Source organism: Nannospalax galili, unplaced genomic scaffold (genome assembly GCF_000622305.1).
Source record: "Nannospalax galili isolate Female #2095 unplaced genomic scaffold, S.galili_v1.0 scaffold664, whole genome shotgun sequence".
In the NCBI taxonomy this organism is placed as follows: domain Eukaryota; kingdom Metazoa; phylum Chordata; class Mammalia; order Rodentia; family Spalacidae; genus Nannospalax; species Nannospalax galili.
The window spans coordinates 481764-488022 of record NW_008354274.1 but is presented as its reverse complement, the minus strand read 5'-3'; the positions used below and the strand labels follow the sequence as shown (position 1 = coordinate 488022).

General features: G+C 55.5%; 1 protein-coding gene and 1 long non-coding RNA gene across 4 annotated transcripts in view; one reads left to right on the top strand and one right to left on the bottom strand.

Annotated features, from left to right (window-relative positions):
- Tnrc18 (trinucleotide repeat containing 18) overlaps positions 1 to 1682 on the bottom strand; it is a 112402-nt gene extending 110720 nt beyond the window's left edge. Inside the window, exon 1 of the mRNA XM_017802778.2 lies at positions 1499 to 1682. The gene's annotated coding sequence lies outside the window, so the exon portion shown is untranslated. The remainder of the gene's footprint in view (positions 1 to 1498) is intronic.
- Positions 416 to 5353, top strand: LOC108491707. 3 transcript variants are annotated; one of them, XR_003846824.1, is made up of 3 exons: positions 416 to 910; positions 3206 to 3245; positions 3502 to 5353. It is a non-coding gene; the product is annotated as an uncharacterized LOC108491707 (long non-coding RNA). The 3 variants fall into 3 exon arrangements; XR_003846825.1 differs by lacking the exon at positions 416 to 910 and adding an exon at positions 2723 to 2968; XR_003846823.1 differs by lacking the exon at positions 416 to 910 and having other exon boundaries at positions 2976 to 3245.
- The last annotated feature ends 906 nt before the right edge of the window (positions 5354 to 6259 follow it).

Genomic DNA, 6259 nt, shown 5'->3' with positions numbered 1-6259 from the left:
ACAGTTCATTTATGAGCAAAAAAAAAAAAAAAAAAAAAAAAAAAAAAAAAACAGGAGGTCTGGGGGGAGGGGAACACTCCCCGGCGAAGAAACACGCATTGTTCCCGGGTGCCCGCCCCCCCCAACTCCCGGCCAACCCCCGGCCGTAGCGCATTGGCCCTGCGCGCCGCCCATCAGGCGCATGTAAACACCTTGGCCCTCAGCCATTCCTATAAAACCAATTACGGACCTCAGGGCTTCAGCAGTTTCCAGGCTCCCCACGGCGGGGCTGAATGATCCAAACTGGTGGTGAGAATTTTTCCGAGCCGTTTCTAGGCAGCCCTTCCCTCTCCTCCTCCTCCTCCTCCTCCCCCTTATCCAGCCAGAGCTGCTCCCCCTCCCCCTTTCCTCCTCCTCCCTTTTCCTCCCCCCTCCATCCCACATCCCAACCCCTCCTCCAAACGTCTGGACTGAGTGATCAAAATAGAGGAAGATGGTTGTCGCCGCAATCCCTGGGCTTCGCCAGGCGCGGTTTAATGGGTCGCCTGTCAGTTTCCTGCGCGCTGGAGGAGGTGACAACCCCGGGAACACGGCAGGGCCCGGAGGCCGGCAGGCTGCACGGTGCGCCCTCGCCTTGTCCTCCCAGCTCTCCCGGGGTGCTCCTCCCGAAACCGTGGTGGAGACGCCGACATAGACAAGACTTGCTTTTTTTTCCCTCTCCCCTCTTTTTTCTTTCTTTTAAAACAAAGCGTCGATTCATTCCCTCTTCCCCCCCACCCCCAGCAACCGCGGTCCGGTGGGATGGGCAGACGACAAGGTCGTTTTTTGTTGTTTATTTTTTTCCCTTTTGCCCCAGCCTGCGAGTCCCTCCCTGAAACGCGGTGTCAGATGGTTTTTACTGATTAATATTTTGGACAGGCCGCAGCGGCGGGTGAGTGTGCATATTTTTTAAAAAGGGGCTTCCTATAGAAACCCGGGCTGCACCGTGCGCCCCTCCCCAAAGGGCGCCCCTCCTTTTCCCTCCCCCCCCACCCCAAGAAAAATCAGAGCAGAAAAAAGGATTAGATCGGCGGAGCGCGAGCTGAATCCCTCTCGATTCTGACTTTTCAGCCTATTAGCATGTCTCCACGGGGCCTTCTGAAACCTATTAAAGTGTAATATTAAAAACCTCTTGGCTGGGGGCCTCTCTCGCCTTCCATCCGTCGCTCCCCCTCCAGGGAGGGCGAGACCGGGAAGGAGGAAAAAAAATCTGTTGCTCTCTGAGGAAGCTAGCAAGCCAAGCCCCAAAAATGCTGGGCTGGCCAGAGGGGGAGGGGAGCCCCCATCCACACTTTGTACTTTTATTTTGCTTTTTCAGCAAAAAAAAAAAGTCCTTTCTGCGTTGAATCACTGGAGCAGCCCACAGATCTACAGATCTACCTGGCTGGGAACATAAGGAGTGCTGTACTCGCATAAGGGTCAGGTCCTAGAATAAGGGGGCCCCGCACCCCCTCTCCGGGCCCAGCTAGGCTTTACCTACCCTGGGAAAAGGAGCTTCGAGAGCCTTGTCGATCCTGCCTCGGAGTGCAACCGTGGTGATAGAATTTTAATTAAAACAAGAGAAAACCCGCTCTTTCGCCCCTCTGCGGACTCAGCGTTTTCGAATGACTCCTGTTTTTTTTTTAAGAAAATTCATTTTTTAAGGCAACTTTTCTAGAAGGTTTTTTTTTTAATGAGCTAGTTAGCGCCCATCCGTTCTATTTTCTCCACTTTTAGAAAGAAAAAAAAGAGGGGGAGGGTTCGAGAAAACTGGAGGGGGGGTGTCTAATTTAATTCCAGGATAAATTTGAGGGGGGGAGTTGGGCCTCTTGAGAGCAGTTTCAAGTTGCCCTTCTTGGAGCCTCCAGCACTGGTTTCTAGGCTACCCTCTTTTGGAAGCCTGGAGCTCGGAGGGGTGGGAGGAGGGAGAAGAAAGAAACGAAAATAGCCGGAGCGGAGGGGAACTGAGCTGCTGTGTGTGCGGGTCTCAGTGGTAGCCAGGGCTGCAGGAGGCGCCTGGTGCAGCCGGGGGACGGCCAGGAGCAAAGGCGGAGAAAAGGGGGGTAGAAAAAAAAGGAGGTATTGTGTCTGTATCCCTTAGGGAAGGAGGGAGGATGGATGCAAGAAATAAAATAAATGCAGTTGAGCTGCATCGGACTGCTGGAAACCCAGGCAGAGAGGAATAGGCCTTGAGGGTGGGGGGCACCCGGCGCCCTTGAGGCCTTTGTGGGTTCTCAGTTAAACCCTCCCACGACTGAGCCCCACCCCCATGGCCCTCCCAAGATTCAGAACCCAGGCCCTGATCTCTCCCACCCCCAACCGTCTTATCCCTCTCTCGGGATCTGGAATGTTTTTCTTATTTTAATATAGCTTTAAAAAAAATGTATCTTGAGATATTTGGAGAGAATTGTGTGAAAGGCTTGCGGGGTTGGGAAGAAAAAACAACAAAGGCCTGTTTTTATAAATGTTTAATGTTTTTACCCCTCGATGCTCCAAGCCCCCTAATTGTGACGGCGGGATATATGTGCCATAAATCATTTAGTTGCTAATAAAAAATTCTGCCGATTTGCCTGGAATTTGCCAACGGCGTTTGCATTTTTTTTTTCCAAGTGTGTACCCTGCGTGGCAAACTGAGCGGGGCGTTTCTTTAAGGCGGCGGCTGCAAACAGACTATGGCCCGCTCCGGGTTAAAAGGTGCAGCACCCGCCCCCCCCGCCCCCCCAGGTTACCCTCTCTGCTCCCCTCGACCTGCCAACACGGCCCTCCGGCCACACAGTGGGCTGAGCCGGGGAAACCGGTAGCTCTGGATTCCAGGCCACCAGGGCGGGGAGCCTAGGGCAGATCCTACCCGACCTGCATCTCCAGGAGGCCAGGTGCAAGTACGTGGGATGCAGGCGAGGGGCCTCCACGTGTGCACCCCATTCTTTGCCCCCTCCAGGTCTCTGTGCCCTGATACCCCCGCAGTCTCTAGGTAAACAGCGTTCGGAAGCCATCTTGGGGTGTGGGAACAGTTCCCAAGAGGAGTGGAATCTGCAGGCCTGTCCCCTTAAGAGTCTTCCCCAACTCACACACCCCATAGAGCCTCTCAGCACCCCTAGCTTGGCCTCAAGGTCTGGAAAAATATCCTCCAAGCTGGGGTGGGCCAGACTACTCGTCCAGACGCCATTTTCCGTGCCCCATCCCCCATCCCTTCTCTCCTGTTTACCAGGCAGGATCCGTGGCCAAAACAACGGGTGTTGACGCAGTGGGTATGTATGTGTGTGTTTTGTACTGACTGGGCGGAAAATTGGTTGGGGATTTAGTGGGGAGACCTCCACGCAGTCCCAAACCACAGTCTCCGGAGAACCCACTCAGGACGGCCTGTCTGGCCCAGCGTGGTTGTCCCTCGCAGGTTCTGGCCGCCCCAGCCAAGACCATGGGTGGGTTCCTCCAGGCCCCTGGCCCCATTTTGGTGCCCTGGACAAATCCCCACTGACAAAACTCTCCCTCTTTTTTTTTGTAAAGCCAGAGGACAGGCCAACCTTGAGCGCGGATGTCTCTCCTGCTGCGCGCCTTTGTCCGCTCCAGGGAATCCGCCTCTCACATTTCTGCCCCATGCAATAGTGAACCCTGATCTTCCAGAATCCCGACGTTGCAGGCCGTGTGTAAAGGTTCTCCCGTGCTCCTCCCCCACATAGGGTGCATTTTTTTTTAAAGCCTGTATCCATCCCTTAGAGTGGACAAGAGGACACCCAAGCCTCCCCATCCGTTGCCCTGAACCATGTTTCCCAAGAGGTGCATAAGGACAAGGTGCCTCCGAACTCCACTAAAGTCTAAATGAAGGGGAGACCCCAAGGGATCGCTGGCTTCAGACTCCCGGTGGAGAAGCCACGGACTGAGTCTCTAATGCGCAGGTTTCCGCAGGTCCTAAATCCGGCTACCCGGGAGCTCCCGGGCGGATGCAGCTAAAACCCGGAGAGGCCGCGCCCAGCCCACCCCTGCTCCCCGCGTCTCTCGCTGCAACTGGCCCATCAGCGGTTCTGTATCCAAGAGGTTCAGTCAGCCGGAAGAGAGCAGCCCGAACCCGCCAGCAAGACCAAGGATGCCAGCGCCTCGAATGCCACCAGGTCCCCAGCGCACGACGGGCAGCCCTGGGGTGGTGGCGCCTGGCTCAGTGGCTGCAGATTCCAGCTCCTCTCAGCCCCGCCTCCGACTCTGGCCTCTTCCTCTGGCTCGGGTCGGGTCTTCCACTCCACTGTTTGGCTCGGAGAGGACATAGAAGCGTTTGTTTCGCATGGGACTGGCTGGGGTCATAAATCTCTCCTACCCACCGCTCGCTTGCGGGTGTTCCAGGCCGGCCTTGCATCCCGGGCAGGGCGGGACACTCTGCCCAGGTCACACAGCCTGGGGACCCCGAGACCACGCAGGGGATCAAGCCAAGAGCTTCCCTTTCTCCAAAGAAAGAAACAGCCTCACTCCGTACTACTACTAGCAGTGTCAGGCTACTCCGATCATTGTCTCGGGTAGGGAAGTCTGGGCCCGGGTTCTTCCCTTTAGAGAGGCTTGGTGAGACTGGGTTTGGTGTGTGGCCCCTCGACCATGGAAGGGTAACCCCAGGATCTGTTTCTGAGCCGACTTCTCCTCTCTGGGGACCCTGCAATAATTAATTTCACGACCTTGGAGCCCTCCGCGGGCGCACAAGGATCGATTTGGCGAGCGGGGGCGTCCGACAACTAATCTCGGAATTACTCTTGGAATGCCTTCCCCTTCTTGCCAAGGACACCCGAAGATTTTTCCCTTGGTGATCGCGACTGCCACCACCGTGGTACTCATAACCGAACCATCTAGAAAGAAGTCATTGGTTGTCTGTCGGTAGCGGGGTTAGGACGAAGGTCTCCCTGAGAAGGGACTGCCTGAGTGGGTGCATCTGCAAATAACGTTTAATGCCACAGGAATTCAATCCTGGGGACCAGCACCAGTAAAGGGGCTTGGCAGAGGACTCAAGGTGAGGAAAAGCATTCACCCCCTCCTGGGTGTCTGCCCGTGCCAGATCCAGGGGCGCAGGGGCTTGGAAATCTCGTTCTCACCCAAGGAGGTTTTGGGGCTCCTTATAAGATTTCCGATAACACATTCAGAAGGACCTAGGGCGCAGAGAAATTAGAGCACAGATCGAGGTTGCAGGGAATGCGCTACAGGCTGCCGATCCACATTCCGGGCCAAGCCTCGGAAAAACAAAGCTTTGCCAGTTCCCGTCCCAAGGTTAAACTCCACCGCAAGCATTTTTCTTTTTCTCCTCCCCCCCCTTTTTTTTTCTAACCCTTTCCTCTCCAGAATCCGAACGATAGCATTATTCCAAATAAACTACCAATAAATCAGCTTAGGTGACCTTGGAATGTTTTCCTGCTAGACCTGTCCGAAGACAGGCGTCGGGGGAGGGGACCGAGTTTCAGGGCCCCCCTACACACACAAGCCCGACAGGCGGAAGGGGGGGGAGGGGGGGTGTAGTCAAGGGCATTAATGGGTGTTTACTGTAGTTATGTATTGGCCCTAGGAGCAGGGGGGAGTTTGCAGTGAGTTTGTGGGGGTGGGGATGCAGTGTTCAGTCATAGGGTCCTGACTGCAGCAGGAAGGATGATGTACCCCAGTTTGTGGTGTCCCCATTTGCAAACTCCGTGCTAGTCCCAGGGGAAACTGGGGAACTAACCCCTTAAGGACAAACCAGCCCTCTTTAGGGAACTCAGGTCTTTGTCTGGGTGTGACTGGGTGTGTTCCTAAGCCAGTTTGTGCGGGGTGTGACTAAAGGGATTTGTGTATGTGAGTGCCCGGGTGACTAAAGTAGGACTTGGCAGCACGTGTATTTGGGGAGGGGCGCTGCACCCAGAAGGGGAGTCAGTGTCCCAGGAGGGGGCTGCCTGCGCACCGAAGTTCCCTCCCCCTCCTCCTGGCTCCCAGCTTTGTTTGGGCCTCAGCTAAGCTCCCTGGCAGGCCGGTACATGCTAGAGAGGTCTGGCGCAGATTCCACAGCATTCCTGGGGCCCTGGGGCAGCTCCTGGCCTCCCGCCTCCTTAGCCCACGTGGTGCCTCCAAATCTGGGCTGGCCACTTCCAAATTGGGACTGTCCCACCTCTGTGATAGAACCCTCCCAACTCCCTCTTTTTCACACTGGGAGCTGCCCTAACAACTTCTTAGAGGAGACCCTTGAGACACAACTTGGAAGTGGGGGGGGTCATATGGAACCCCAGCCCCCTTTTCTGTTTTCTTTTGGTGCTTGAAATGGAATCCA